Raw genomic sequence first — 24,169 nt, forward strand, 5'->3', positions numbered from 1 at the left:
CTCAAGAGCAATTCCTGAAAAAACACCAAAAGTAGTGCTGTAACACATAGCCTACGCTGTAATATGTTAAATGTATATTGAGGAACCATAATCACTACTACTGGATAATTGATAGGTACAGTAGTGAACTGAAGGGTTGTCCCAACTTGTTCAAATCATTATAATACTACTACTAATAATAGTTAAAGCAGTGTTCCTTATCAGTCCAGTATGTGTGCAGGTATATGTGCTACATACAACCAGCCTTTCTTGGTATTGCTGGTTGTAGTACATATACCTGCATACATACTGGACAGTAGGTGGCAATGGTACTGTACACTGACTGTATATGGGGTGCAACAAACTTACCTGAGACTCCCTGTCTCTGCCAGTCTGTCCCTGCATATCTGTCCCCAGTTCTGCTGTCTGTGTGCCATCTGCCCTAGCAGGGGCTAAAATCTGATATCAACTTTGAAGGGGACAATTACATGAACTTTTCTCAAGAGCAATTCCTGAAAAAACACCAAAAGTAGTGCTGAAATATGTTAAATGTATATTGAGGAACCATAATCACTACTACTGGATAATTGATAGGTACAGTAGTTAAAACCAGTTGCATCTCTAGGGGCGCTATTTCATTTTTGGATAAAAAACGTTCCCGTTTTAAGCGCGATATTTTGTCACGAACAGATGCTTGACTATGCATATTCTTGACAGTTTTGGAAAGCAAAGATTTTGTCTGTAAGTGCCCCAGAACTCATTCTACAGGCGAAACCAAGATGATACGTCAAACAGGAAATGAGCAGAATTTCTGAAGCTCTGTTTTCTAATCTCCTTATATGGCTGTGAATGCGACAGGAATAAGCTTAGACCTTCTGCCGTTTCCCCAAGATGTCGGCAGCATTGTGACGTATTTGTAGGCATATCATTGGAAGATTGACCATAAGAGACTACATTTTCCAAGTGTCCGCCTGGTGTCCTGCGTCGAAACTGGTGCGCAAAGCCATGTGCAAGTATTTTTCCATTTGATTGAGAGGGTAAACCATGCTTCCACGAACGATATATCATCGAAGAGATATGTGAAAAACACCTTGAGGATTGATTCTAAACAACGTTTGCCATGTTTTCAGTCGATATTATGGAGTTAATTTGGAAAAAAGTTTGCGTTTTGAGGACTGAATTTTCGGGTTTTTTTGGTAGCCAAATGTGATGTACAAAACGGAGCTATTTCTAATACACAAAGAATCTTTTTGGAAAAACTGAGCATCTGCTATCTAACTGAGAGTCTCCTCATTGAAAACATCTGAAGTTCTTCAAAGGTAAATTATTTTATTTGAAGGCTTTTATGTTTTTGTTGAAATGTTGCGTGCTGGATGCTAATGCTAATGCTAAATGCTACGCTAGCTAGCTACTTTTACACAAATTATTGTTTTCCTATGGTTGAGAAGCATATTTTGAAAATCTGAGTTGACAGTGTTGTTTACAAAAGGCTAAGCTTCAGAGATGGCATATTTAGTTCATTTCATTTGCGATTTTCATGAATAGTTAACGTTGCGATATGGTAATGAGCTTGAGTCTGTATTCACGATCCCGGATCCGGGATGGGGAGATCAGAAAGGTTAACTGAAGGGTTGTCCCAACTTGTTCAAATCATTATAATACTACTACTAATAATAGTTAAAGCAGTGTTCCTTATCAGTCCAGTATGTGTGCAGGTATATGTGCTTACAACCAGCCTTTCTTGGTATTGCTGGTTGTAGTACATATACCTGCATACATACTGGACAGTAGGTGGCAATGGTACTGTACACTGATTGTATATGGGGTGCAACAAACTTACCTGAGACTCCCTGTCTGTCCCTGCATATCTGTCCCCAGTTCTGCTGTCTGTGTGCAGTCTGCCCTAGCAGGGGCTAAAATCTGATATCAACTTTGAAGGGGACAATTACATGACATTTTCTCAAGCGCAATTCCTGAAAAAACACCAAAAGTAGTGCTGTAACACATAGCCTAAGCTGTAATATGTTAAATGTATATTGAGGAACCATAATCACTACTACTGGATAATTGATAGGTACAGTAGTGAACTGAAGGGTTGTCCCAACTTGTTCAAATCATTATAATACTACTACTAATAATAGTTAAAAGCAGTGTTCCTTATCAGTCCAGTATGTGTGCAGGTATATGTGCTTACAACCAGCCAATCTTGGTATTGCTGGTTGTAGTACATATACCTGCATACATACTGGACAGTAGGTGGCAATGGTACTGTACACTGACTGTATATGGGGTGCAACAAACTTACCTGAGACTCCCTGTCTCTACCAGTCTGTCCCTGCATATCTGTCCCCAGTTCTGCTGTCTGTGTGCCATCTGCCCTAGCAGGGGCTAAAATCAGATATCAACTTTGAAGGTGACAATTACATGACATTTTCTCAAGAGCAATTCCTGAAAAAACACCAAAAGTAGTGCTGTAACACATAGCCTACGCTGTAATATGTTAAATGTATATTGAGGAACCATGATCACTACTACTGGATAATTGATAGGTACAGTAGTTAACTGAAGGGTTGTCCCAACTTGTTCAAATCATTATAATACTACTACTAATAATAGTTAAAAGCAGTGTTCCTTATCAGTCCAGTATGTGAGCAGGTATATGTGCTTACAACCAGCCAATCTTGGTATTGCTGGTTGTAGTACATATACCTGCATACATACTGGACAGTAGGTGGCAATGGTACTGTACACTGACTGTATATGGATGGCAAACAAACTTACCTGAGACTCCCTGACTCTGCCAGTCTGTCCCTGCATATCTGTCCCCAGTTCTGCTGTCTGTGTGCCATCTGCCCTAGCAGGGGCTAAAATTGGATATCAACTTTGAAGGGGACAATTACATGACATTTTCTCAAGCGCAATTCCTGAAAAAACACCAAAAGTAGTGCTGTAACACATTGCCTAAGCGGTAATATGTTAAATGTATATTGAGGAACCATAATCACTACTACTGGATAATTGATAGGTACAGTAGTGAACTGAAGGGTTGTCCCAACTTGTTCAAATCATTATAATACTACTACTAATAATAGTTAAAAGCAGTGTTCCTTATCAGTCCAGTATGTATGCAGGTATATGTGCTACATACAACCAGCCTTTCTTGGTATTGCTGGTTGTAGTACATATACCTGCATACATACTGGACAGTAGGTGGCAATGGTACTGTACACTGACTGTATATGGGGTGCAACAAACTTACCTGAGACTCCCTGTCTCTACCAGTCTGTCCCTGCATATCTGTCCCCAGTTCTGCTGTCTGTGTGCCATCTGCCCTAGCAGGGGCTAAAATCGGATATCAACTTTGAAGGTGACAATCACATGACATTTTCTCAAGAGCAATTCCTGAAAAAACACCAAAAGTAGTGCTGTAACACATAGCCTACGCTGTAATATGTTAAATGTATATTGAGGAACCATGATCACTACTACTGGATAATTGATAGGTACAGTAGTTAACTGAAGGGTTGTCCCAACTTGTTCAAATCATTATAATACTACTACTTATAATAGTTAAAGCAGTGTTCCTTATCAGTCCAGTATGTGAGCAGGTATATGTACTACAACCAGCCTTTCTTGGTATTGCTGGTTGTAGTACATATACCTGCATACATACTGGACAGTAGGTGGCAATGGTACTGTACACTGACTGTATATGGGGTGCAACAAACTTACCTGAGACTCCCTGTCTCTGCCAGTCTGTCCCTGCATATCTGTCCCCAGTTCTGCTGTCTGTGTGCAGTCTGCCCTAGCAGGGGCTAAAATCTGATATCAACTTTGAAGGGGACAATTACATGACATTTTCTCAAGCGCAATTCCTGAAAAAACACCAAAAGTAGTGCTGTAACACATAGCCTAAGCTGTAATATGTTAAATGTATATTGAGGAACCATAATCACTACTACTGGATAATTGATAGGTACAGTAGTGAACTGAAGGGTTGTCCCAACTTGTTCAAATCATTATAATACTACTACTAATAATAGTTAAAAGCAGTGTTCCTTATCAGTCCAGTATGTGTGCAGGTATATGTGCTTACAACCAGCCAATCTTGGTATTGCTGGTTGTAGTACATATACCTGCATACATACTGGACAGTAGGTGGCAATGGTACTGTACACTGACTGTATATGGGGTGCAACAAACTTACCTGAGACTCCCTGTCTCTACCAGTCTGTCCCTGCATATCTGTCCCCAGTTCTGCTGTCTGTGTGCCATCTGCCCTAGCAGGGGCTAAAATCGGATATCAACTTTGAAGGTGACAATTACATGACATTTTCTCAAGAGCAATTCCTGAAAAAACACCAAAAGTAGTGCTGTAACACATAGCCTACGCTGTAATATGTTAAATGTATATTGAGGAACCATGATCACTACTACTGGATAATTGATAGGTACAGTAGTTAACTGAAGGGTTGTCCCAACTTGTTCAAATCATTATAATACTACTACTTATAATAGTTAAAGCAGTGTTCCTTATCAGTCCAGTATGTGAGCAGGTATATGTACTACAACCAGCCTTTCTTGGTATTGCTGGTTGTAGTACATATACCTGCATACATACTGGACAGTAGGTGGCAATGGTACTGTACACTGACTGTATATGGGGTGCAACAAACTTACCTGAGACTCCCTGTCTCTGCCAGTCTGTCCCTGCATATCTGTCCCCAGTTCTGCTGTCTGTGTGCAGTCTGCCCTAGCAGGGGCTAAAATCTGATATCAACTTTGAAGGGGACAATTACATGACATTTTCTCAAGCGCAATTCCTGAAAAAACACCAAAAGTAGTGCTGTAACACATAGCCTAAGCTGTAATATGTTAAATGTATATTGAGGAACCATAATCACTACTACTGGATAATTGATAGGTACAGTAGTGAACTGAAGGGTTGTCCCAACTTGTTCAAATCATTATAATACTACTACTAATAATAGTTAAAAGCAGTGTTCCTTATCAGTCCAGTATGTGTGCAGGTATATGTGCTTACAACCAGCCAATCTTGGTATTGCTGGTTGTAGTACATATACCTGCATACATACTGGACAGTAGGTGGCAATGGTACTGTACACTGACTGTATATGGGGTGCAACAAACTTACCTGAGACTCCCTGTCTCTACCAGTCTGTCCCTGCATATCTGTCCCCAGTTCTGCTGTCTGTGTGCCATCTGCCCTAGCAGGGGCTAAAATCGGATATCAACTTTGAAGGTGACAATTACATGACATTTTCTCAAGAGCAATTCCTGAAAAAACACCAAAAGTAGTGCTGTAACACATAGCCTACGCTGTAATATGTTAAATGTATATTGAGGAACCATGATCACTACTACTGGATAATTGATAGGTACAGTAGTTAACTGAAGGGTTGTCCCAACTTGTTCAAATCATTATAATACTACTACTTATAATAGTTAAAGCAGTGTTCCTTATCAGTCCAGTATGTGAGCAGGTATATGTACTACAACCAGCCTTTCTTGGTATTGCTGGTTGTAGTACATATACCTGCATACATACTGGACAGTAGGTGGCAATGGTACTGTACACTGACTGTATATGGGGTGCAACAAACTTACCTGAGACTCCCTGTCTCTGCCAGTCTGTCCCTGCATATCTGTCCCCAGTTCTGCTGTCTGTGTGCAGTCTGCCCTAGCAGGGGCTAAAATCTGATATCAACTTTGAAGGGGACAATTACATGACATTTTCTCAAGCGCAATTCCTGAAAAAACACCAAAAGTAGTGCTGTAACACATAGCCTAAGCTGTAATATGTTAAATGTATATTGAGGAACCATAATCACTACTACTGGATAATTGATAGGTACAGTAGTGAACTGAAGGGTTGTCCCAACTTGTTCAAATCATTATAATACTACTACTAATAATAGTTAAAAGCAGTGTTCCTTATCAGTCCAGTATGTGTGCAGGTATATGTGCTTACAACCAGCCAATCTTGGTATTGCTGGTTGTAGTACATATACCTGCATACATACTGGACAGTAGGTGGCAATGGTACTGTACACTGACTGTATATGGGGTGCAACAAACTTACCTGAGACTCCCTGTCTCTACCAGTCTGTCCCTGCATATCTGTCCCCAGTTCTGCTGTCTGTGTGCCATCTGCCCTAGCAGGGGCTAAAATCGGATATCAACTTTGAAGGTGACAATTACATGACATTTTCTCAAGAGCAATTCCTGAAAAAACACCAAAAGTAGTGCTGTAACACATAGCCTACGCTGTAATATGTTAAATGTATATTGAGGAACCATAATCACTACTACTGGATAATTGATAGGTACAGTAGTTAACTGAAGGGTTGTCCCAACTTGTTCAAATCATTATAATACTACTACTTATAATAGTTAAAGCAGTGTTCCTTATCAGTCCAGTATGTGAGCAGGTATATGTACTACAACCAGCCTTTCTTGGTATTGCTGGTTGTAGTACATATACCTGCATACATACTGGACAGTAGGTGGCAATGGTACTGTACACTGACTGTATATGGGGTGCAACAAACTTACCTGAGACTCCCTGTCTCTGCCAGTCTGTCCCTGCATATCTGTCCCCAGTTCTGCTGTCTGTGTGCAGTCTGCCCTAGCAGGGGCTAAAATCTGATATCAACTTTGAAGGGGACAATTACATGACATTTTCTCAAGCGCAATTCCTGAAAAAACACCAAAAGTAGTGCTGTAACACATAGCCTAAGCTGTAATATGTTAAATGTATATTGAGGAACCATAATCACTACTACTGGATAATTGATAGGTACAGTAGTGAACTGAAGGGTTGTCCCAACTTGTTCAAATCATTATAATACTACTACTTATAATAGTTAAAGCAGTGTTCCTTATCAGTCCAGTATGTGAGCAGGTATATGTACTACAACCAGCCTTTCTTGGTATTGCTGGTTGTAGTACATATACCTGCATACATACTGGACAGTAGGTGGCAATGGTACTGTACACTGACTGTATATGGGGTGCAACAAACTTACCTGAGACTCCCTGTCTCTGCCAGTCTGTCCCTGCATATCTGTCCCCAGTTCTGCTGTCTGTGTGCAGTCTGCCCTAGCAGGGGCTAAAATCTGATATCAACTTTGAAGGGGACAATTACATGACATTTTCTCAAGCGCAATTCCTGAAAAAACACCAAAAGTAGTGCTGTAACACATAGCCTAAGCTGTAATATGTTAAATGTATATTGAGGAACCATAATCACTACTACTGGATAATTGATAGGTACAGTAGTGAACTGAAGGGTTGTCCCAACTTGTTCAAATCATTATAATACTACTACTAATAATAGTTAAAAGCAGTGTTCCTTATCAGTCCAGTATGTGTGCAGGTATATGTGCTTACAACCAGCCAATCTTGGTATTGCTGGTTGTAGTACATATACCTGCATACATACTGGACAGTAGGTGGCAATGGTACTGTACACTGACTGTATATGGGGTGCAACAAACTTACCTGAGACTCCCTGTCTCTACCAGTCTGTCCCTGCATATCTGTCCCCAGTTCTGCTGTCTGTGTGCCATCTGCCCTAGCAGGGGCTAAAATCGGATATCAACTTTGAAGGTGACAATTACATGACATTTTCTCAAGAGCAATTCCTGAAAAAACACCAAAAGTAGTGCTGTAACACATAGCCTACGCTGTAATATGTTAAATGTATATTGAGGAACCATGATCACTACTACTGGATAATTGATAGGTACAGTAGTTAACTGAAGGGTTGTCCCAACTTGTTCAAATCATTATAATACTACTACTTATAATAGTTAAAGCAGTGTTCCTTATCAGTCCAGTATGTGAGCAGGTATATGTACTACAACCAGCCTTTCTTGGTATTGCTGGTTGTAGTACATATACCTGCATACATACTGGACAGTAGGTGGCAATGGTACTGTACACTGACTGTATATGGGGTGCAACAAACTTACCTGAGACTCCCTGTCTCTGCCAGTCTGTCCCTGCATATCTGTCCCCAGTTCTGCTGTCTGTGTGCAGTCTGCCCTAGCAGGGGCTAAAATCTGATATCAACTTTGAAGGGGACAATTACATGACATTTTCTCAAGCGCAATTCCTGAAAAAACACCAAAAGTAGTGCTGTAACACATAGCCTAAGCTGTAATATGTTAAATGTATATTGAGGAACCATAATCACTACTACTGGATAATTGATAGGTACAGTAGTGAACTGAAGGGTTGTCCCAACTTGTTCAAATCATTATAATACTACTACTAATAATAGTTAAAAGCAGTGTTCCTTATCAGTCCAGTATGTGTGCAGGTATATGTGCTTACAACCAGCCAATCTTGGTATTGCTGGTTGTAGTACATATACCTGCATACATACTGGACAGTAGGTGGCAATGGTACTGTACACTGACTGTATATGGGGTGCAACAAACTTACCTGAGACTCCCTGTCTCTACCAGTCTGTCCCTGCATATCTGTCCCCAGTTCTGCTGTCTGTGTGCCATCTGCCCTAGCAGGGGCTAAAATCGGATATCAACTTTGAAGGTGACAATTACATGACATTTTCTCAAGAGCAATTCCTGAAAAAACACCAAAAGTAGTGCTGTAACACATAGCCTACGCTGTAATATGTTAAATGTATATTGAGGAACCATAATCACTACTACTGGATAATTGATAGGTACAGTAGTTAACTGAAGGGTTGTCCCAACTTGTTCAAATCATTATAATACTACTACTTATAATAGTTAAAGCAGTGTTCCTTATCAGTCCAGTATGTGAGCAGGTATATGTACTACAACCAGCCTTTCTTGGTATTGCTGGTTGTAGTACATATACCTGCATACATACTGGACAGTAGGTGGCAATGGTACTGTACACTGACTGTATATGGGGTGCAACAAACTTACCTGAGACTCCCTGTCTCTGCCAGTCTGTCCCTGCATATCTGTCCCCAGTTCTGCTGTCTGTGTGCAGTCTGCCCTAGCAGGGGCTAAAATCTGATATCAACTTTGAAGGGGACAATTACATGACATTTTCTCAAGCGCAATTCCTGAAAAAACACCAAAAGTAGTGCTGTAACACATAGCCTAAGCTGTAATATGTTAAATGTATATTGAGGAACCATAATCACTACTACTGGATAATTGATAGGTACAGTAGTGAACTGAAGGGTTGTCCCAACTTGTTCAAATCATTATAATACTACTACTAATAATAGTTAAAAGCAGTGTTCCTTATCAGTCCAGTATGTGTGCAGGTATATGTGCTTACAACCAGCCAATCTTGGTATTGCTGGTTGTAGTACATATACCTGCATACATACTGGACAGTAGGTGGCAATGGTACTGTACACTGACTGTATATGGATGGCAAACAAACTTACCTGAGACTCCCTGACTCTGCCAGTCTGTCCCTGCATATCTGTCCCCAGTTCTGCTTTCTGTGTGCCATCTGCCCTAGCAGGGGCTAAAATCGGATATCAACTTTGAAGGGGACAATTACATGACATTTTCTCAAGCGCAATTCCTGAAAAAACACCAAAAGTAGTGCTGTAACACATAGCCTAAGCGGTAATATGTTAAATGTATATTGAGGAACCATAATCACTACTACTGGATAATTGATAGGTACAGTAGTGAACTGAAGGGTTGTCCCAACTTGTTCAAATCATTATAATACTACTACTAATAATAGTTAAAAGCAGTGTTCCTTATCAGTCCAGTATGTGTGCAGGTATATGTGCTTACAACCAGCCAATCTTGGTATTGCTGGTTGTAGTACATATACCTGCATACATACTGGACAGTAGGTGGCAATGGTACTGTACACTGACTGTATATGGATGGCAAACAAACTTACCTGAGACTCCCTGACTCTGCCAGTCTGTCCCTGCATATCTGTCCCCAGTTCTGCTGTATGTGTGCCATCTGCCCTAGCAGGGGCTAAAATCTGATATCAACTTTTAAGGGGACAATTACATGACATTTTCTCAAGCGCAATTCCTGAAAAAACACCAAAAGTAGTGCTGTAACACATAGCCTACGCTGTAATATGTTAAATGTATATTGAGGAACCATAATCACTACTACTGGATAATTGATAGGTACAGTAGTTAAAACCAGTTGCATCTCTAGGGGCGCTATTTCATTTTTGGATAAAAAACATTCCCGTTTTAAGCGCGATATTTTGTCACGAACAGATGCTCGACTATGCATATTCTTGACAGTTTTGGAAAGCAAAGATTTTGTCTGTAAGTGCCCCAGAACTCATTCTACAGGCAAAACCAAGATGATACGTCAAACAGGAAATGAGCAGAATTTCTGAAGCTCTGTTTTCTAATGTCTCCTTATATGGCTGTGAATGCGACAGGAATAAGCTTAGACCTTCTGCCGTTTCCCCAAGATGTCGGCAGCATTGTGACGTATTTGTAGGCATATCATTGGAAGATTGACCATAAGAGACTACATTTTCCAAGTGTCCGCCTGGTGTCCTGCGTCGAAACTGGTGCGCAAAGCCATGTGCAAGTATTTTTCCATTTGATTGAGAGGGGAAACCATGCTTCCACGAACGATATATCATCGAAGAGATATGTGAAAAACACCTTGAGGATTGATTCTAAACAACGTTTGCCATGTTTTCAGTCGATATTATGGAGTTAATTTGGAAAAAAGTTTGCGTTTTGAGGACTGAATTTTCGGGTTTTTTTGGTAGCCAAATGTGATGTACAAAACGGAGCTATTTCTAATACACAAAGAATCTTTTTGGAAAAACTGAGCATCTGCTATCTAACTGAGAGTCTCCTCATTGAAAACATCTGAAGTTCTTCAAAGGTAAATTATTTTATTTGAAGGCTTTTATGTTTTTGTTGAAATGTTGCGTGCTGGATGCTAATGCTAACGCTAAATGCTACGCTAGCTAGCTACTTTTACACAAATGATTGTTTTCCTATGGTTGAGAAGCATATTTTGAAAATCTGAGTTGACAGTGTTGTTTACAAAAGGCTAAGCTTCAGAGATGGCATATTTAGTTCATTTCATTTGCGATTTTCATGAATAGTTAACGTTGCGATATGGTAATGAGCTTGAGTCTGTATTCACGATCCCGGATCCGGGATGGGGAGATCAGAAAGGTTAACTGAAGGGTTGTCCCAACTTGTTCAAATCATTATAATACTACTACTAATAATAGTTAAAGCAGTGTTCCTTATCAGTCCAGTATGTGTGCAGGTATATGTGCTTACAACCAGCCTTTCTTGGTATTGCTGGTTGTAGTACATATACCTGCATACATACTGGACAGTAGGTGGCAATGGTACTGTACACTGACTGTATATGGGGTGCAACAAACTTACCTGAGACTCCCTGTCTCTGCCAGTCTGTCCCTGCATATCTGTCCCCAGTTCTGCTGTCTGTGTGCAGTCTGCCCTAGCAGGGGCTAAAATCTGATATCAACTTTGAAGGGGACAATTACATGACATTTTCTCAAGCGCAATTCCTGAAAAAACACCAAAAGTAGTGCTGTAACACATAGCCTAAGCGGTAATATGTTAAATGTATATTGAGGAACCATAATCACTACTACTGGATAATTGATAGGTACAGTAGTGAACTGAAGTGTTGTCCCAACTTGTTCAAATCATTATAATACTACTACTAATAATAGTTAAAAGCAGTGTTCCTTATCAGTCCAGTATGTGTGCAGGTATATGTGCTTACAACCAGCCAATCTTGGTATTGCTGGTTGTAGTACATATACCTGCATACATACTGGACAGTAGGTGGCAATGGTACTGTACACTGACTGTATATGGGGTGCAACAAACTTACCTGAGACTCCCTGTCTCTGCCAGTCTGTCCCTGCATATCTGTCCCCAGTTCTGCTGTCTGTGTGCCATCTGCCCTAGCAGGGGCTAAAATCTGATATCAACTTAGAAGGGACAATTACATGACATTTTCTCAAGAGCAATTCCTGAAAAAACACCAAAAGTAGTGCTGTAACACATAGCCTACGCTGTAATATGTAAAATGTATATTGAGGAACCATAATCACTACTACTGGATAATTGATAGGTACAGTAGTGAACTGAAGGGTTGTCCCAACTTGTTCAAATCATTATAATACTACTACTAATAATAGTTAAAAGCAGTGCTCCTTATCAGTCCAGTATGTGTGCAGGTATATGTGCTACATACAACCAGCCTTTCTTGGTATTGCTGGTTGTAGTACATATACCTGCATACATACTGGACAGTAGGTGGCAATGGTACTGTACACTGACTGTATATGGATGGCAAACAAACTTACCTGAGACTCCCTGTCTCTGCCAGTCTGTCCCTGCATATCTGTCCCCAGTTCTGCTGTCTGTGTGCAGTCTGCCCTAGCAGGGGCTAAAATCTGATATCAACTTTGGAGGGGACAATTACATGACATTTTCTCAAGAGCAATTCCTGAAAAAACACCAAAAGTAGTGCTGTAACACATAGCCTAAGCTGTAATATGTTAAATGTATATTGAGGAACCATAATCACTACTACTGGATAATTGATAGGTACAGTAGTGAACTGAAGGGTTGTCCCAACTTGTTCAAATCATTATAATACTACTACTAATAATAGTTGAAAGCAGTGTTCCTTATCAGTCCAGTATGTGTGCAGGTATATGTGCTTACAACCAGCCAATCTTGGTATTGCTGGTTGTAGTACATATACCTGCATACATACTGGACAGTAGGTGGCAATGGTACTGTACACTGACTGTATATGGGGTGCAACAAACTTACCTGAGACTCCCTGTCTCTGCCAGTCTGTCCCTGCATATCTGTCCCCAGTTCTGCTGTCTGTGTGCCATCTGCCCTAGCAGGGGCTAAAATCTGATATCAACTTAGAAGGGACAATTACATGACATTTTCTCAAGAGCAATTCCTGAAAAAACACCAAAAGTAGTGCTGTAACACATAGCCTACGCTGTAATATGTAAAATGTATATTGAGGAACCATAATCACTACTACTGGATAATTGATAGGTACAGTAGTGAACTGAAGGGTTGTCCCAACTTGTTCAAATCATTATAATACTACTACTAATAATAGTTAAAAGCAGTGCTCCTTATCAGTCCAGTATGTGTGCAGGTATATGTGCTACATACAACCAGCCTTTCTTGGTATTGCTGGTTGTAGTACATATACCTGCATACATACTGGACAGTAGGTGGCAATGGTACTGTACACTGACTGTATATGGATGGCAAACAAACTTACCTGAGACTCCCTGTCTCTGCCAGTCTGTCCCTGCATATCTGTCCCCAGTTCTGCTGTCTGTGTGCAGTCTGCCCTAGCAGGGGCTAAAATCTGATATCAACTTTGGAGGGGACAATTACATGACATTTTCTCAAGAGCAATTCCTGAAAAAACACCAAAAGTAGTGCTGTAACACATAGCCTAAGCTGTAATATGTTAAATGTATATTGAGGAACCATAATCACTACTACTGGATAATTGATAGGTACAGTAGTGAACTGAAGGGTTGTCCCAACTTGTTCAAATCATTATAATACTACTACTAATAATAGTTAAAAGCAGTGTTCCTTATCAGTCCAGAATGTGTGCAGGTATATGTGCTTACAACCAGCCAATCTTGGTATTGCTGGTTGTAGTACATATACCTGCATACATACTGGACAGTAGGTGGCAATGGTACTGTACACTGACTGTATATGGATAGCAAACAAACTTACCTGAGACTCCCTGACTCTGCCAGTCTGTCCCTGCATATCTGTCCCCAGTTCTGCTGTCTGTGTGCCATCTGCCCTGGCAGGGGCTAAAATCGGATATCAACTTTGAAGGGGACAATTACATGACATTTTCTCAAGAGCAATTCCTGAAAAAACACCAAAAGTAGTGCTGTAACACATAGCCTACACTGTAATATGTTAAATGTATATTGAGGAACCATAATCACTACTACTGGATAATTGATAGGTACAGTAGTGAACTGAAGGGTTGTCCCAACTTGTTCAAATCATTATAATACTACTACTAATAATAGTTAAAGCAGTGTTCCTTATCAGTCCAGTATGTGTGCAGGTATATGTGCTACATACAACCAGCCTTTCTTGGTATTGCTGGTTGTAGTACATATACCTGCATACATACTGGACAGTAGGTGGCAATGGTACTGTACACTGACTGTATATGGGGTGCAACAAACTTACCTGAGACTCCCTGTCTCTGCCAGTCTGTCCCTGCATATCTGTCCCCAGTTCTGCTGTCTGTGTGCCATCTGCCCTAGCAGGGGCTAAAATCTGATATCAACTTTGAAGGGGACAATTACATGACATTTTCTCAAGCGCAATTCCTGAAAAAACACCAAAAGTAGTGCTGTAACACATAGCCTACGCTGTAATATGTTAAATGTATATTGAGGAACCATAATCACTACTACTGGATAATTGATAGGTACAGTAGTTAAAACCAGTTGCATCTCTAGGGGCGCTATTTCATTTTTGGATAAAAAACATTCCCGTTTTAAGCGCGATATTTTGTCACGAACAGATGCTCGACTATGCATATTCTTGACAGTTTTGGAAAGCAAAGATTTTGTCTGTAAGTGCCCCAGAACTCATTCTACAGGCGAAACCAAGATGATACGTCAAACAGGAAATGAGCAGAATTTCTGAAGCTCTGTTTTCTAATGTCTCCTTATATGGCTGTGAATGCGACAGGAATAAGCTTAGACCTTCTGCCGTTTCCCCAAGATGTCGGCAGCATTGTGACGTATTTGTAGGCATATCATTGGAAGATTGACCATAAGAGACTACATTTTCCAAGTGTCCGCCTGGTGTCCTGCTTCGAAACTGGTGCGCAAAGCCATGTGCAAGTATTTTTCCATTTGATTGAGAGGGGAAACCATGCTTCCACGAACGATATATCATCGAAGAGATATGTGAAAAACACCTTGAGGATTGATTCTAAACAACGTTTGCCATGTTTTCAGTCGATATTATGGAGTTAATTTGGAAAAAAGTTTGCGTTTTGAGGACTGAATTTTCGGGTTTTTTTGGTAGCCAAATGTGATGTACAAAACGGAGCTATTTCTAATACACAAAGAATCTTTTTGGAAAAACTGAGCATCTGCTATCTAACTGAGAGTCTCCTCATTGAAAACATCTGAAGTTCTTCAAAGGTAAATTATTTTATTTGAAGGCTTTTATGTTTTTGTTGAAATGTTGCGTGCTGGATGCTAATGCTAACGCTAAATGCTACGCTAGCTAGCTACTTTTACACAAATTATTGTTTTCCTATGGTTGAGAAGCATATTTTGAAAATCTGAGTTGACAGTGTTGTTTACAAAAGGCTAAGCTTCAGAGATGGCATATTTAGTTCATTTCATTTGCGATTTTCATGAATAGTTAACGTTGCGATATGGTAATGAGCTTGAGTCTGTATTCACGATCCCGGATCCGGGATGGGGAGATCAGAAAGGTTAACTGAAGGGTTGTCCCAACTTGTTCAAATCATTATAATACTACTACTAATAATAGTTAAAGCAGTGTTCCTTATCAGTCCAGTATGTGTGCAGGTATATGTGCTTACAACCAGCCTTTCTTGGTATTGCTGGTTGTAGTACATATACCTGCATACATACTGGACAGTAGGTGGCAATGGTACTGTACACTGATTGTATATGGGGTGCAACAAACTTACCTGAGACTCCCTGTCTGTCCCTGCATATCTGTCCCCAGTTCTGCTGTCTGTGTGCAGTCTGCCCTAGCAGGGGCTAAAATCTGATATCAACTTTGAAGGGGACAATTACATGACATTTTCTCAAGCGCAATTCCTGAAAAAACACCAAAAGTAGTGCTGTAACACATAGCCTAAGCTGTAATATGTTAAATGTATATTGAGGAACCATAATCACTACTACTGGATAATTGATAGGTACAGTAGTGAACTGAAGGGTTGTCCCAACTTGTTCAAATCATTATAATACTACTACTAATAATAGTTAAAAGCAGTGTTCCTTATCAGTCCAGTATGTGTGCAGGTATATGTGCTTACAACCAGCCAATCTTGGTATTGCTGGTTGTAGTACATATACCTGCATACATACTGGACAGTAGGTGGCAATGGTACTGTACACTGACTGTATATGGGGTGCAACAAACTTACCTGAGACTCCCTGTCTCTGCCAGTCTGTCCCTGCATATCTGTCCCCAGTTCTGCTGTCTGTGTGCAGTCTGCCCTAGCAGGGGCTAAAATCTGATATCAACTTTGAAGGGGACAATTACATGACATTTTCTCAAGCGCAATTCCTGAAAAAACACCAAAAGTAGTGCTGTAACACATAGCCTAAGCTGTAATATGTTAAATGTATATTGAGGAACCATAATCACTACTACTGGATAATTGATAGGTACAGTAGTGAACTGAAGGGTTGTCCCAACTTGTTCAAATCATTATAATACTACTACTAATAATAGTTAAAAGCAGTGTTCCTTATCAGTCCAGTATGTGTGCAGGTATATGTGCTTACAACCAGCCAATCTTGGTATTGCTGGTTGTAGTACATATACCTGCATACATACTGGACAGTAGGTGGCAATGGTACTGTACACTGACTGTATATGGATGGCAAACAAACTTACCTGAGACTCCCTGACTCTGCCAGTCTGTCCCTGCATATCTGTCCCCAGTTCTGCTGTCTGTGTGCCATCTGCCCTAGCAGGGGCTAAAATCGGATATCAACTTTGAAGGGGACAATTACATGACATTTTCTCAAGCGCAATTCCTGAAAAAACACCAAAAGTAGTGCTGTAACACATAGCCTAAGCGGTAATATGTTAAATGTATATTGAGGAACCATAATCACTACTACTGGATAATTGATAGGTACAGTAGTGAACTGAAGGGTTGTCCCAACTTGTTCAAATCATTATAATACTACTACTAATAATGGTTAAAGCAGTGTTCCTTATCAGTCCAGTATGTATGCAGGTATATGTGCTACATACAACCAGCCTTTCTTGGTATTGCTGGTTGTAGTACATATACCTGCATACATACTGGACAGTAGGTGGCAATGGTACTGTACACTGACTGTATATGGGGTGCAACAAACTTACCTGAGACTCCCTTTCTCTGCCAGTCTGTCCCTGCATATCTGTCCCCAGTTCTGCTGTCTGTGTGCAGTCTGCACTAGCAGGGGCTAAAATCTGATATCAACTTTGAAGGGGACAATTACATGACATTTTCTCAAGCGCAATTCCTGAAAAAACACCAAAAGTAGTGCTGTAACACATAGCCTAAGCTGTAATATGTTAAATGTATATTGAGGAACCATAATCACTACTACTGGATAATTGATAGGTACAGTAGTGAACTGAAGGGTTGTCCCAACTTGTTCAAATCATTATAATACTACTACTAATAATAGTTAAAAGCAGTGTTCCTTATCAGTCCAGTATGTGTGCAGGTATATGTGCTTACAACCAGCCAATCTTGGTATTGCTGGTTGTAGTACATATACCTGCATACATACTGGACAGTAGGTGGCAATGGTACTGTACACTGACTGTATATGGATGGCAAACAAACTTACCTGAGACTCCCTGACTCTGCCAGTCTGTCCCTGCATATCTGTCCCCAGTTCTGCTGTCTGTGTGCCATCTGCCCTAGCAGGGGCTAAAATCGGATATCAACTTTGAAGGGGACAATTACATGACATTTTCTCAAGCGCAATTCCTGAAAAAACACCAAAAGTAGTGCTGTAACACATAGCCTAAGCGGTAATATGTTAAATGTATATTGAGGAACCATAATCACTACTACTGGATAATTGATAGGTACAGTAGTGAACTGAAGGGTTGTCCCAACTTGTTCAAATCATTATAATACTACTACTAATAATAGTTAAAGCAGTGTTCCTTATCAGTCCAGTATGTATGCAGGTATATGTGCTACATACAACCAGCCTTTCTTGGTATTGCTGGTTGTAGTACATATACCTGCATACATACTAGACAGTAGGTGGCAATGGTACTGTACACTGACTGTATATGGGGTGCAACAAACTTACCTGAGACTCCCTGTCTCTGCCAGTCTGTCCCTGCATATCTGTCACCAGTTCTGCTGTCTGTGTGCCATCTGCCCTAGCAGGGGCTAAAATCTGATATCAACTTTGGAGGGGACAATTACATGACATTTTCTCAAGAGCAATTCCTGAAAAAACACCAAAAGTAGTGCTGTAATATGTTAAATGTATATTGAGGAACCATAATCACTACTACTGGATAATTGATAGGTACAGTAGTTAACTGAAGGGTTGTCCCAACTTGTTCAAATCATTATAATACTACTACTAATAATAGTTAAAGCAGTGTTCCTTATCAGTCCAGTATGTATGCAGGTATATGTGCTACATACAACCAGCCTTTCTTGGTATTGCTGGTTGTAGTACATATACCTGCATACATACTGGACAGTAGGTGGCAATGGTACTGTACACTGACTGTATATGGGGTGCAACAAACTTACCTGAGACTCCCTGTCTCTACCAGTCTGTCCCCAGTTCTGCTGTCTGTGTGCCATCTGCCCTAGCAGGGGCTAAAATCTGATATCAACTTTGAAGGGGACAATTACATGACATTTTCTCAAGAGCAATTCCTGAAAAAACACCAAAAGTAGTGCTGTAACACATAGCCTAAGCGGTAATATGTTAAATGTATATTGAGGAACCATAATCACTACTACTGGATAATTGATAGGTACAGTAGTGAACTGAAGGGTTGTCCCAACTTGTTCAAATCATTATACTACTACTACTAATAATAGTTAAAAGCAGTGTTCCTTATCAGTCCAGTCTGTGTGCAGGTATATGTGCTACATACAACCAGCCTTTCTTGGTATTGCTGGTTGTAGTACATGTAGGTGGCAATGGTACTGTACACTGACTGTATATGGGGTGCAACAAACTTACCTGAGACTCCCTGTCTCTGCCAGTCTGTCCCTGCATATCTGTCCCCAGTTCTGCTGTCTGTGTGCCATCTGCCCTAGCAGGGGCTAAAATCTGATATCAACTTTGAAGGGGACAATTACATGACATTTTCTCAAGAGCAATTCCTGAAAAAACACCAAAAGTAGTGCTGTAACACATAGCCTACGCTGTAATATGTTAAATGTATATTGAGGAACCATAATCACTACTACTGGATAATTGATAGGTACAGTAGTTAACTGAAGGGTTGTCCCAACTTGTTCAAATCATTATAATACTACTACTAATAATAGTTAAAGCAGTGTTCCTTATCAGTCCAGTATGTATGCAGGTATATGTGCTACATACAACCAGCCTTTCTTGGTATTGCTGGTTGTAGTACATATACCTGCATACATACTGGACAGTAGGTGGCAATGGTACTGTACACTGACTGTATATGGGGTGCAACAAACTTACCTGAGACTCCCTGTCTCTACCAGTCTGTCCCCAGTTCTGCTGTCTGTGTGCCATCTGCCCTAGCAGGGGCTAAAATCTGATATCAACTTTGGAGGGGACAATTACATGACATTTTCTCAAGAGCAATTCCTGAAAAAACACCAAAAGTAGTGCTGTAACACATAGCCTAAGCGGTAATATGTTAAATGTATATTGAGAAACCATAATCACTACTACTGGATAATTGATAGGTACAGTAGTGAACTGAAGGGTTGTCCCAACTTGTTCAAATCATTATACTACTACTACTAATAATAGTTAAAAGCAGTGTTCCTTATCAGTCCAGTCTGTGTGCAGGTATATGTGCTACATACAACCAGCCTTTCTTGGTATTGCTGGTTGTAGTACATGTAGGTGGCAATGGTACTGTACACTGACTGTATATGGATGGCAAACAAACTTACCTGAGACTCCCTGACTCTGCCAGTCTGTCCCTGCATATCTGTCCCCAGTTCTGCTGTATGTGTGCCATCTGCCCTAGCAGGGGCTAAAATCTGATATCAACTTTTAAGGGGACAATTACATGACATTTTCTCAAGAGCAATTCCTGAAAAAACACCAAAAGTAGTGCTGTAACACATAGCCTAAGCGGTAATATGTTAAATGTATATTGAGGAACCATAATCACTACTACTGGATAATTGATAGGTACAGTAGTGAACTGAAGGGTTGTCCCAACTTGTTCAAATCATTATAATACTACTACTAATAATAGTTAAAAGCAGTGTTCCTTATCAGTCCAGTATGTGTGCAGGTATATGTGCTTACAACCAGCCAATCTTGGTATTGCTGGTTGTAGTACATATACCTGCATACATACTGGACAGTAGGTGGCAATGGTACTGTACACTGACTGTATATGGGGTGCAACAAACTTACCTGAGACTCCCTGTCTCTACCAGTCTGTCCCTGCATATCTGTCCCCAGTTCTGCTGTCTGTGTGCCATCTGCCCTAGCAGGGGCTAAAATCTGATATCAACTTAGAAGGGACAATTACATGACATTTTCTCAAGAGCAATTCCTGAAAAAACACCAAAAGTAGTGCTGTAACACATAGCCTACGCTGTAATATGTTAAATGTATATTGAGGAACCATAATCACTACTACTGGATAATTGATAGGTACAGTAGTGAACTGAAGGGTTGTCCCAACTTGTTCAAATCATTATAATACTACTACTAATAATAGTTAAAGCAGTGTTCCTTATCAGTCCAGTATGTGTGCAGGTATATGTGCTACATACAACCAGCCTTTCTTGGTATTGCTGGTTGTAGTACATATACCTGCATACATACTGGACAGTAGGTGGCAATGGTACTGTACACTGACTGTATATGGGGTGCAACAAACTTACCTGAGACTCCCTGTCTCTGCCAGTCTGTCCCTGCATATCTGTCCCCAGTTCTGCTGTCTGTGTGCCATCTGCCCTAGCAGGGGCTAAAATCTGATATCAACTTTGGAGGGACAATTACATGACATTTTCTCAAGAGCAATTCCTGAAAAAACACCAAAAGTAGTGCTGTAACACATAGCCTAAGCGGTAATATGTTAAATGTATATTGAGGAACCATAATCACTACTACTGGATAATTGATAGGTACAGTAGTGAACTGAAGGGTTGTCCCAACTTGTTCAAATCATTATACTACTACTACTAATAATAGTTAAAAGCAGTGTTCCTTATCAGTCCAGTCTGTGTGCAGGTATATGTGCTACATACAACCAGCCTTTCTTGGTATTGCTGGTTGTAGTACATGTAGGTGGCAATGGTACTGTACACTGACTGTATATGGGGTGCAACAAACTTACCTGAGACTCCCTGTCTCTGCCAGTCTGTCCCTGCATATCTGTCCCCAGTTCTGCTGTCTGTGTGCCATCTGCCCTAGCAGGGGCTAAAATCTGATATCAACTTTGAAGGGGACAATTACATGACATTTTCTCAAGAGCAATTCCTGAAAAAACACCAAAAGTAGTGCTGTAACACATAGCCTACGCTGTAATATGTTAAATGTATATTGAGGAACCATAATCACTACTACTGGATAATTGATAGGTACAGTAGTTAACTGAAGGGTTGTCCCAACTTGTTCAAATCATTATAATACTACTACTAATAATAGTTAAAGCAGTGTTCCTTATCAGTCCAGTATGTATGCAGGTATATGTGCTACATACAACCAGCCTTTCTTGGTATTGCTGGTTGTAGTACATATACCTGCATACATACTGGACAGTAGGTGGCAATGGTACTGTACACTGACTGTATATGGGGTGCAACAAACTTACCTGAGACTCCCTGTCTCTACCAGTCTGTCCCCAGTTCTGCTGTCTGTGTGCCATCTGCCCTAGCAGGGGCTAAAATCTGATATCAACTTTGGAGGGGACAATTACATGACATTTTCTCAAGAGCAATTCCTGAAAAAACACCAAAAGTAGTGCTGTAACACATAGCCTAAGCGGTAATATGTTAAATGTATATTGAGAAACCATAATCACTACTACTGGATAATTGATAGGTACAGTAGTGAACTGAAGGGTTGTCCCAACTTGTTCAAATCATTATACTACTACTACTAATAATAGTTAAAAGCAGTGTTCCTTATCAGTCCAGTCTGTGTGCAGGTATATGTGCTACATACAACCAGCCTTTCTTGGTATTGCTGGTTGTAGTACATGTAGGTGGCAATGGTACTGTACACTGACTGTATATGGATGGCAAACAAACTTACCTGAGACTCCCTGACTCTGCCAGTCTGTCCCTGCATATCTGTCCCCAGTTCTGCTGTATGTGTGCCATCTGCCCTAGCAGGGGCTAAAATCTGATATCAACTTTTAAGGGGACAATTACATGACATTTTCTCAAGAGCAATTCCTGAAAAAACACCAAAAGTAGTGCTGTAACACATAGCCTAAGCGGTAATATGTTAAATGTATATTGAGGAACCATAATCACTACTACTGGATAATTGATAGGTACAGTAGTGAACTGAAGGGTTGTCCCAACTTGTTCAAATCATTATAATACTACTACTAATAATAGTTAAAAGCAGTGTTCCTTATCAGTCCAGTATGTGTGCAGGTATATGTGCTTACAACCAGCCAATCTTGGTATTGCTGGTTGTAGTACATATACCTGCATACATACTGGACAGTAGGTGGCAATGGTACTGTACACTGACTGTATATGGGGTGCAACAAACTTACCTGAGACTCCCTGTCTCTACCAGTCTGTCCCTGCATATCTGTCCCCAGTTCTGCTGTCTGTGTGCCATCTGCCCTAGCAGGGGCTAAAATCTGATATCAACTTAGAAGGGACAATTACATGACATTTTCTCAAGAGCAATTCCTGAAAAAACACCAAAAGTAGTGCTGTAACACATAGCCTACGCTGTAATATGTTAAATGTATATTGAGGAACCATAATCACTACTACTGGATAATTGATAGGTACAGTAGTGAACTGAAGGGTTGTCCCAACTTGTTCAAATCATTATAATACTACTACTAATAATAGTTAAAGCAGTGTTCCTTATCAGTCCAGTATGTGTGCAGGTATATGTGCTACATACAACCAGCCTTTCTTGGTATTGCTGGTTGTAGTACATATACCTGCATACATACTGGACAGTAGGTGGCAATGGTACTGTACACTGACTGTATATGGGGTGCAACAAACTTACCTGAGACTCCCTGTCTCTGCCAGTCTGTCCCTGCATATCTGTCCCCAGTTCTGCTGTCTGTGTGCCATCTGCCCTAGCAGGGGCTAAAATCTGATATCAACTTTGGAGGGACAATTACATGACATTTTCTCAAGAGCAATTCCTGAAAAAACACCAAAAGTAGTGCTGTAACACATAGCCTACGCTGTAATATGTTAAATGTATATTGAGGAACCATAATCACTACTACTGGATAATTGATAGGTACAGTAGTTAAAACCAGTTGCATCTCTAGGGGCGCTATTTCATTTTTGGATAAAAAACGTTCCCGTTTTAAGCGCGATATTTTGTCACGAAAAGATGCTCGACTATGCATATTCTTGACAGTTTTGGAAAGCAAAGATTTTGTCTGTAAGTGCCCCAGAACTCATTCTACAGGCGAAACCAAGATGATACGTCAAACAGGAAATGAGCAGAATTTCTGAAGCTCTGTTTTCTAATGTCTCCTTATATGGCTGTGAATGCGACAGGAATAAGCTTAGACCTTCTGCCGTTTCCCCAAGATGTCGGCAGCATTGTGACGTATTTGTAGGCATATCATTGGAAGATTGACCATAAGAGACTACATTTTCCAAGTGTCCGCCTGGTGTCCTGCGTCGAAACTGGTGCGCAAAGCCATGTGCAAGTATTTTTCCATTTGATTGAGAGGGGAAACCATGCTTCCACGAACGATATATCATCGAAGAGATATGTGAAAAACACCTTGAGGATTGATTCTAAACAACGTTTGCCATGTTTTCAGTCGATATTATGGAGTTAATTTGGAAAAAAGTTTGCGTTTTGAGGACTGAATTTTCGGGTTTTTTTGGTAGCCAAATGTGATGTACAAAACGGAGCTATTTCTAATACACAAAGAATCTTTTTGGGAAAACTGAGCATCTGCTATCTAACTGAGAGTCTCCTCATTGAAAACATCTGAAGTTCTTCAAAGGTAAATTATTTT

This window comes from Oncorhynchus mykiss, chromosome 8 (assembly GCF_057628025.1).
Source record: "Oncorhynchus mykiss isolate SJ-2025 chromosome 8, ASM5762802v1, whole genome shotgun sequence".
NCBI lineage: Eukaryota > Metazoa > Chordata > Actinopteri > Salmoniformes > Salmonidae > Oncorhynchus > Oncorhynchus mykiss.